The following is a 10,529-nucleotide window of genomic DNA, read 5'->3' on the forward strand; positions in this document are numbered from 1 at the left end:
ACACTCACACTCTTTTTGCTACTGTTGAGAGACTGACAAACCCCCCAAATCAGATTGCCAGTGAAATGCTCTCCGACAGCAAATGCAATGAGTTTACTTCCTTCTTTTCTAAGATCAATAATATCAGGAAGGCGATTAGCACATCCCCAAGTTATGCAGAGGTTAGACATATTCGACCACAATATCAAAAAGAAGATACTATGTCTGCTTTTGAAGAAATTGATAGCAAAATTTTGGAAGAAATAGTACAGCACCTTAAATCGTCAACATGCTATCTTGACACACTTCCCACATATTTTTTGAAAAGGGTGCTTAACTGTTTAGAAGCAGATCTCTTAGAAGTGGTGAACGCCTCACTTCTTTCTGGGACTTTTCCAAACTCCCTGAAAACTGCAGTTGTTACAACCCTTCTGAAAAAGAGCAATCTTGATAACACCGTATTGAGCAAATATAGACCAATATCAAATCTTCCTTTTATAGGCAAGTTTATTGAAAAGGTAGTCTTTAATCAGCTGAACAAATACTTAAACTCAAATGGATACCTGGACAATTTTTAATCTGGTTTCCGACCGCATCACAGCACAGAGACAGCACTCATTAAGATAATAAATGATATTCGCTTAAATTCTGATTCTGGCAAAATATCAGTGCTGGTACTACTAGATCTCAGTGCTGTGTTTGATACTGCCGATCATAACATACTAATAGAGAGACTGGAAAACTGGGTTGGGCTTTCTCGGATGGTAATCAAATGGTTCAGGTCATACTTAGAAGGGAGAGATTATTATGTGAGTAGAGGAGAGCACAAGTCTAAGTGGACGTCCATTACATGCGGAGTCCCACAAGGCTCAATTCTTGCACCGCTCTTGTTTAGCCTGCATTTGCTCCCACTAAGTCAAATAATGAGAAAGAACCAAATTGCCTAGCCTATCACAGCTATGCTGATGATACCCAGATTTACCTAGCCTTATCGCCAAATGACAACAGCCCCATTGACTCCCTCTGCCAATGCATTGCTGAAATTAACAGTTGGATGTGCCAGAACTTTCTTCAGTTAAACAGTTAAAAACTGAAGTCATTGCATTTGGAAACAAAGATGAAGTTCTGGTGAATGAAGGTGAATGCATACCTTGACTCTAGGTGTCTAACAACTAAAAATCAAGTCAGGAATCTAGGTGTGATTCTGGAGACAGACCTTAGTTTCAGTAGTCATGTCAAAGCAGTAACTAAATCAACATACTATCATCTAAAAAACATTGCAAGAATTCAATGTTTTGTTTCCAGTCAAGACTTGGAGAAACTTGTTCATGCCTTTATCACCAACAAGTTGGACTATTGTAACGGTCTCCTAACCGGCCTTCCCAAGAAGACCATTAGACAGCTGCAGCTCATCCAGAACACTGCTGCCAGAATTCTGACTAGAACCAGAAAAGCTGAGCATGTCACACCAGTCCTCGGGTCCTTACACTGGCTTCCAGTTATATTTAGGATGGGTTTTAAAGTACTTTTACTCGTTTATAAATCACTCAATGGCCTAGGACCTAAATACATAGCAGATATGTACACTGAATATAAACAGACCACTCAGATCATTGGGATCGAGTCAGTTAGAAATACCAAGGGTTCACACAAAACAAGGGGAGTCCTCTTGTAGTTATTTTGCCGCCCGCAGTTGGAATCAGCTTCCAGAAGAGATCAGATGTGCTAAAACATTAGTCACATTTAAATGCAGACTCAAAACTCATCTGTTTAGCTGTGCATTTATTGAATGAGCACTGTGCAATGTCCGAACTGATTGCACTATATTTTATGTATAATCATTTTCTATTCTTAACTGTTTTTAAATTAATTTTAAACCTCTTAAATCAATTTTTAAATAATTTTCAAAGTTTTTAAATTCCTTGTTTTATTGTTGTGATAATTGTTTTATTATTATTTTCTTTTCTTTTATGTAAAGCACTTTGAATTACCATTGTGTATGAAATGTGCTATATAAATAAAATTGCCTTGCCTAAAGTAAAAACAGAAATATAAAAAGAAAAATTAATTCATATATTTTTCCTTTATTATATAGTTTTATTTATTTATATATGACTCAAATTAATTAATTGTGATGTTTACTAGCAATTTCTAAGTGAAAATTATTTATACACCAAATGTATTTATTTGTTCGCTCGTTAGTTCGTTTGTTTGCTTCCAGTGTAATGCAAACAGACATGGCTTTGCACATCAGATAATTTATTTGTTGATTTTTGTGATTCAATTAAAAAAAAAAAGATTAAAAAAATTTGTGAAATTAATCATTGTTGACAGCCCTTGTCTTCTTTACAATGAATGACTGTGAATTCACACACATGAAAATTTATTTTGTTATCATGTTGGTGTTCTAGTGGGATCTGCTCTTCTGTGTTTGAACATATTTGAAAGAGAACAGTTATCACACTGCTGGGCTGGGAATAAGATAAAGAGATAGGTAGGAAATGCAGATCGACAGGTTGTCCCTGAGACCAAAGCTTGTTGAAGAAGCAAGTGATTTGTTAGCTGCTTCAGAGATAGATGAGAAGATGGGAGTGAGGCTTCAACAATCTGTTCCGGCATGCATTCTCCCACTGTGACTTCAGCTGAGACAGGCTGAGGATCAAACAGCACACCCTGAAAGAGAGAAAAGAAGCCGTTCATCCACATTAAAAAGGGAAGACGAGTACGCAACTGGTGGAAAGTAGGTTTGATCCCTCTTCAGGAAAATGTTTCCCTGCAGGTTAAAAAATGAGGGTGATTTTTATGGTTATACCTCATTCATGTTCTGAGTTAAGAAGACAAACTTTGAATTATTTAGATTTGAGATATTCTGGGTTGCATTTGTTTTGCATATATAGTATTTGTATGCACTGACAAATGACCTTCGCTGTCTCTTTGATATCAGTTTATGTGTATAGGGCAATGAATGGACATTGTGGATAACTGGTGCTTTTGACATGTCCTGTGGAGTAACAAAACTATATAAACAGTGTTGCTGTTGTTGTTTTTTATCATTAAGCATGCATCTTTTATGAACTTAATATATTAATTGAGAGACTACTTGGAATATTTGGAAAAAAATAATAATAAAATACTTGAAGAAAAAAACAAATATGCCACTGGACCATTTACCACTTGTGCTTTCCTGAAAACACTTCACTTAACGTGGTGTTCAAAAGTGTCTTTTAAAAATTGCTTGTAATAATTTTTTTTTAATTATGCTATATTATCAACACATTTTGGATTCTAAAATGTAAGGGTTTTTTTTGGTCAACTTATTTTCTTTCAACTAACACTGGTTTTCTACTTATTTTTGAAACTGATTGGTCAAAGACCTCATTTATCTGAGCGTATGACCTCAGTTCCCCTTCAGGAACTCGAGCTGCGTCGAGTCGCTTTGGGAACGCCCTTGCGTGACCGCGTTCTGAAGCACGTGTCAAATCCGTCCAATGGAGCAGCGAGACGTCACGAGCAGGGTGACGTAAGCACCAGAAAGCATAAAAGCACATCCGGCCGGGCGCAAACTAGCTTCTGCTCTTCAGTAGCGCTCTGTGTATGTGTCTGTCTATTTACTGTTGTCTGTCCGCACAAGCACTCATATATATAAAACAATGAGAAAGTCTATGGCGAGCGAACGGCATTACAAACGCTGTGTTTCTCCCTGCCCACGATATCTGGCGGCAGGGGATACACACGATGTGTGTGTCGTTTGTTTAGGAGCAGCCTAGAAACAGGACGCTCGTCCTAAAAATAATTAGACGAGCATGTTCTGAATCCAGATCACAGCCTTCACGACGGGGGCCTTCCGTTTTTCCCGATCTCCACGCTGAGTGCCAAGATCGTGGGAGAAACCGTACTCATTCCCTTATTACAGCCCCACAGTCTCGAATTATTCAAAGAACATTGTGGGGCTGAATGATAAGGTATATGGGGCGATGCCAGTGGTGGAGCAGACGCTTTCGAGCTATCTCTCCCCATCCTCAGCATCGTCCCTGAAGGCCCCGAAGCTTCCCACCAGGCCCGTTAGGCTTACATCGAGTCTGGTTGGGAAAGCTTATACGGCGGTAGGTCAGGCTGGCGCATGTTTGCAAGAAAAACTAAAAAACACCTTGTGGATCATTTTGGCACTGCTCACTCAAAAAACAGGTGCAAAAGCTCAGATAAATGAGGCCTATGATCAGTCAGTTCCAAAAAAATAAGTACAACACCTGTGCTAATTGAAAGAAAACAAGCTGACGAAAAAAGAAAAATCCCCCAAAAAGCACAACATTTATTTAAAATTTATTGGAAAGTTGTTATATCCTGTGTGAGCAAAGTCAGTAGGTTTTAGCCCAATGTGATAACATTAACTAGCATTTTCAGAAAAAGAAGAAAAGAAAAGAATAAATAAAAAACGGAAAATTAAATCCTCCCTGGGTAAAAATGACCTTAACACAAGTTGAGGGTTAAAATAATCAGAATCAGAATCAGAATGAGCTTTATTGCCAGGTATGTTTACACATACGAGGAATTTGTTTTCATGACAGAAGCTTCCACAGTGTAACAGAATGACAGTGACAGAACAAAAAACACAGATAATAAAAATAGAACAAGTAAATAAGGAATAAAAATATATAAATTGACAATTGTGTGTGCAGGTATATTACAATAGACAGTTTTTTTTTGTATGTACAGGTACTGTATATTATGTGCAAAATTGAGGTGTAGACTGAGTATGAGTGTTAGATAAATAAGTGTATGAGTGAATAAATAGTGTGTGTTCCACGGTTATTGTCAAGTGTTCATGAGATGGATGGCCTGAGGGAAGAAACTGTTCCTGTGTCTGGTCATTCTGGTGCTCAGTGCTCTGTAGCGTCGACCAGATGGCAAGTGTAGGTTAAATGAGTCCTGGTAGGAATGCACATATCTTCACAGAAACTGATATAAGATGTTACAGTCTCTGTGAGCTCGTCCAGATCGGTGGCAGCAGATTCAAAAACGCTCCAATCAGTGAAGTCAAAACAAGCTTGTAAATCCTGCTCTGCTTCTTTAGTCCATCTTTTTCCAGTCCTTAATACAGGTTTAGCTGATTTCAGTTTCTGCCTGTAGGTCGGTATAAGATGAAACAAGCAGTGATCAGAGAGCCCCAAAGCTGCTCGTGGAACAGAGTGATATGCATTCTTTATTGTGGTGTAACAGTGATCCAATATATTACTGTCTCTGGTGGGACATGTGATGTGCTGTCTGTATTTTGGCAGTTCACGGGAGAGATTGGCTTTATTAAAGTCCCCGAGAATGATAGATATTATATATAATGATATATAAATTATGAAAACAAAGTGTGCAATATAAGCTGTTATAGTTTTCATAATGTGTTTAGCTTACTTGTTATTTGTTTCACAATCTCAAGGTCAAAGGTTTTTAACCTAGAAAGCCGTTAGAAAAATGAGTCCATTAAACCACTAGCAAAGCCCAGTAACAGCTTTAAAACTCTGTTTAATGCAGCTTTATGATTATATACAAACCTGAGCATAGGTCAACCAGTATTTTAGGCCATGCGAACATCACGAACATCAGTTGTGTGCCTGTGTATTTTATTGCACTTGGCAGATTTCTCATGTCACACATACACTGTAAGATTTTTAAGGTAACACTTTACAATAAGGTTCATTAGTTAAACATTAGTTAATGTATAAACTAACATGAACTAACCATGAGCAATACATTTGTTACTGTATTTACTAATCTTCGTTAATAAAAATACAGATGTTCATTGTTAGTTCATGTTAGTTCACAGTGCATTAACCAATGTTAACAAGATTTTAATAATGTATTAGTAAATGTTGAAATTAACATTAACAAAGATTAATAAACGCTGTATAAGTGCAGTTCATTATTAGTTTGTTTACTAATGTAGTTAACTAATGAACCTTATTGTAAACCATTTTTAATATCTCTTAAGTGCAAACTTTTCACTCAGAAATTGCTTATAAATTTCACAATTAATTAAAACGAAATGGCATGTAACGCATTAAATTAAACATTAAATTGTTAATAAAAATGTACTCAAAAATAATTTTACAGTGCATTTATTTGATCAAAAATACAGTAATAACAGTACTATTGTGCAATATTATTATAATTTAAAATAACTGTTTTCTATTTGAATATAATTTAAAATGTAATGTATTCATGTGATGGCAAAGATATTTTTTCAGTCTTCAATGTCACATCACCCTTCATAGTGCAAAATAATCTTGCACTTTGAAACCTATCCATACTGTCTTATAAAATCAGCCCCCAGATTTCTATTACATTGCAAGGTAATTGATAGCCAGCGGATACCCTGGTACAGTCTGGTCATTGTAGGCAGAGCTAATTAATCTCTTTCAATCCCAGTTGCAGTGCCCAGTGTGGCTCAGGGAGTTTGTGTTTCTCTCCACAATTACAGATGCCCTTCCCTGCCTTTTCAATCAATGCCTGCACCTGAAGCTGGTACCTCACGCACGGATATGATAGGGTGGAACTTTTATTTATACAACACGGGCTGATGGGATTAATTCTCTGACCTTCATAGTGTGTTGAACCTCTGAAGCTTGTTTGGAACATCCTGGACTTATTGGATACATACTCTAGTGAGCACGAATTCACAGTCTGTGTTCATCTGTGGAGAGGACAGATTGTGTGAGATGCTGGTAAAACAATAGATCATACAATTTTCTTCAGGAAGAGGAATGTTCAAGGTCTTACCTCGCAAGCGCCCCTTTTGATGTGCTAGTCTCGTAAGTTTGTTTATAGGAGCAAAGGAAGCAAAGTTTACTTACTTTAGCAAAGGAAAACCAGTCTCTTCTTGGTTTATATCGAAATCCTCCAACATTTTTCTTTGCAAATCCTCGGTTTGTACTTCTAATTCGTGACCAATGTTTTGTTTTGTTCTCGCTCCGCATTCATCACTAATCACGCAATGCCGACATCTTACGTCATCTGCCGGAACGGCTTCCGCGTGTCACAGATAGTGAGAGAAAAGTGTTTATTACGTTTAAAATATGGATATTTTCCTTACAAAAACACATGGATTCGCTACAGGAGGCCTTTATTCACCCCCCCGGAGCCGTCTGCGGCACGTTTTATTATGGATGCGCGCGCTTTATTTGACGACTTGTGGACTGTTCAACTGCAACACCCGCTGACTGCAATGATAGAGCTTGGAATAGCCAGAACAGTTTTTAATATAACTTCGACTGGATTCGTCTGAAAGAAGAAAGTCATATACACCTAGGATGTCTTGAGGGTGAGAAAAACCCAAGCTAATTTCCATTTTTGGGTGAACTAACCCTTTAAAATTACAAATTTGGTGTTTATTCCCCCAGAGTGTTTCCCATGGGATGAGAACAAAATCTGAACTGAATTGAGCTGAATTATGACACTATTGTCTTCCATAGAGATCAATGAATCGAATTTGGTTTTAATGCATGAATTTTGCTGCATTGACTGTTTTTAAACTGTACTGAATAACAACATACTGTATTCAGCAGAGCTGCTTTTAGCTGAATTGAAATGATTTCATAATTTATTGAATGAAGCTGAAAAATGACACTATTGTCTTGCTACAGGTGATTTATTGCAGGATTTTGGATTTGCCTCATTTTTGAAGTTTATTTATGTTATAAGAACATACGTATATAAAGTATCTGTTTTTCTGTAAACATAGCTCGAGGACGGGTAGTACTGGTCAATGTGTTGTGTGTATATGCCAACTGGAAATGTATTGATAGAGAACCTGCGAGTGTCACAGTTGTGCAACATCAAGCTGTATGGCCCCTCTCTGTCTGTCTCTGTCTCTCTGAGTCTGTCTCACACACAGTTGGAAAGTATGGATAATTGAATGCCCCATGCCAGCAGACCAGGCCATTTGGCGTAGCTGATATGTCATGTGCCTATAAAGGTGTGGAATGTGATGACAGTTGCCATGGAAACCTGTAGACAGACGGGGGCTGGGGGGTCAGAGTGGACAGACTTGCTTTGAGAGCAGGCATGAAAGAAAAATAAAATAAAATCCAGCATTGCTAATCCATGTCCGCTTTGCTTCTGCACTTAAAGCTATTTATGTATTTGTTCGTCCGCTCGTTTATTTATTTATGTATTTATTTAATGCAAAAAAGTGTCGCTTACCTGTCATTATTTTAAGTATTTTTGTATTTAATGCCATCTGACAATTTAGCTATAATTATATCTATTTATATTAGGCAAAACCTATGTTTATATTAGACAACAAATTGTAACCTCATACAACAGTATTTACTAAAAAGTAAAAATCCAGTCTAATATAATATTTAATATCTCTCACATTCAGAAAACACCTGAAGTTTAAGGTATTTTTGATTATGAATGATATTTGTAAAAATGAACAACATGTTTTTTTGTTTTAATATTTACATTTTTAATTGTATTTAACTAATGCATGCACAAATGAGTAGCTTACCTGTCATTTTTCCAAGGTGTCAAAAAGGTGTTAATCAAGTCTAATATAATGTTTAATATCTCTCATTCCTAGCTGCTGATTAAGATCATAAAACATTATTTTATCCTTGTGCAAACCTAATTCAATTGTTAATTCTACTAGTATTCGTTTGGATCTAAATAGAAAACACTTTTTTTGTATATTCCTTATTTGATCACTCTGCTAAATATTAAATGTTAAATAGATAGATGGGGATTGATTATTAGGTATTATAGATATAATAACATATCAACTACAGTGGGGCAAAAAAGTATTTAGTCAGCCACCAATTGTGCAAGTTCTCCCACTTAAAAAGATGAGAGAGGCCTGTAATTTTCATCATAGGTATACCTCAACTATGAGAGACAAAATGAGAAAAAAAATCCAGAAAATCACATTGTAGGATTTTTAAAGAATTAATTGGTAAATTCCTCGGTAAAATAAGTATTTGGTCACCTACAAACAAGCAAGATTTCTGGCTCTCACAGACCTGTAACTTCTTCTTTAAGAGGCTCCTCTGTCCTCCACTCGTTACCTGTATTAATGGCATCTGTTTGAACTCGTTATCAGTATAAAAGACACCTGTCCACAACCTCAAACAGTCACACTCCAAACTCCACCATGGCCAAGACCAAAGAGCTGTCAAAGGACACCAGAAACAAAATTGTAGACTGCACCAGGCTGGGAAGACTGAATCTGCAATAGGTAAGCAGCTTGGTGTGAAGAAATCAACTGTGGGAGCAATTATTAGAAAATGGAAGACATACAAGACCACTGATAATCTCCCTCGATCTGGGGCTCCATGCAAGATCTCACCCCGTGAGGTCAAAATGATCACAAGAACTGTGAGTAAAAATCCCAGAACCACACAGGGGGACCTAGTGAATGACCTGCAGAGAGCTGGGACCAAAGTAACAAAGGCTACCACCATCAGTAACACAATGCGCCGCCAGGGACTCAAATCCTGCAGTGACAGACGTGTCCCCCAATCCTAATTTCCATTAGAATATCCCATGGAAGATTAAATATGGCATATCTGTGACCGTTTTATTTGAAAAAGCACCTTCTGAGTTCACATCCCTGCTGCTTTCAGTGAGAAGAAATGAGGCGGAGATTTGCAGGGGCACTTCAGACCCACTTTAATGCTTCTGTTGATTTCTCCAAACAGTCTTTCATTATTGTAATTGCCGTGTCTGTCCATCAATGTGTCGCCCCTTCTGAAAAAAAAGCATGATCTTAAGTGCGAATAATGTCAGCCTTGATGCGGGAAATGTGTTGTGAATTTATTGCATGGTATTATTAGGGTTGCTTTGAAGGACATAAGGGGTCAAATTTGTTTCCCATCAGCTGTGGCCTGTTTGAATGCAGATAACACTGTTAGCGGGTGCAGGATGTTTCAACTCTGTCTTTGTTTGTGTGTTTAAGTCTCACATGTGGCAGCTGACTATATGTATTGATGTAATCTATTAAAATTGTTAATTATTTTTGGAAAATATGGCTTCAAAGACCCTCTATATCTTGTCTTTGTTATCCTCACAGACATGCAAATACTGTGACGCATACATGTACAAATAAAGAAAGAAAGAAAAAAACATATCTATTTTTCTCTCTAAAAACCCTTCATGTTTGCACAAATTAACAGAAGTACAGCAGAAACTCTCACACTCTCGATTTTGAGATGTTTTTGGGTTACAGATATGTTCTGACAGGGTCATTAAATTGTAAAATGCGACTAGCCATATAATTGTACATAGTTAATTTATTTCTGTCTTTTGCTGTTGAGGTTAAAGCCAGTAAATTCAATCAATCATTGTTGGGTCTATTCAGTTCATGCAATAATGTATTCCGGTGTTTGATTACAGGACATTTTTTGGTTTAATTTTTTGATACATTTTCAGCACTTGTTGGGTTGCCACTTGATGTCAAATGCAAAATTTGGCTCTTGAAGTGAAAAACACTTTGCAAAAAAACTCCCAGAAGGTGATCTCATTCTAAATGTGTAGTTGATTTTGACCTCCACCTGCTGGAGGTG

The sequence above is a fragment of the Sinocyclocheilus grahami genome, unplaced genomic scaffold (genome assembly GCF_001515645.1).
Source record: "Sinocyclocheilus grahami isolate Dianchi unplaced genomic scaffold, SAMN03320097.WGS_v1.1 scaffold748.1, whole genome shotgun sequence".
Taxonomy (NCBI): Eukaryota; Metazoa; Chordata; class Actinopteri; order Cypriniformes; family Cyprinidae; genus Sinocyclocheilus; species Sinocyclocheilus grahami.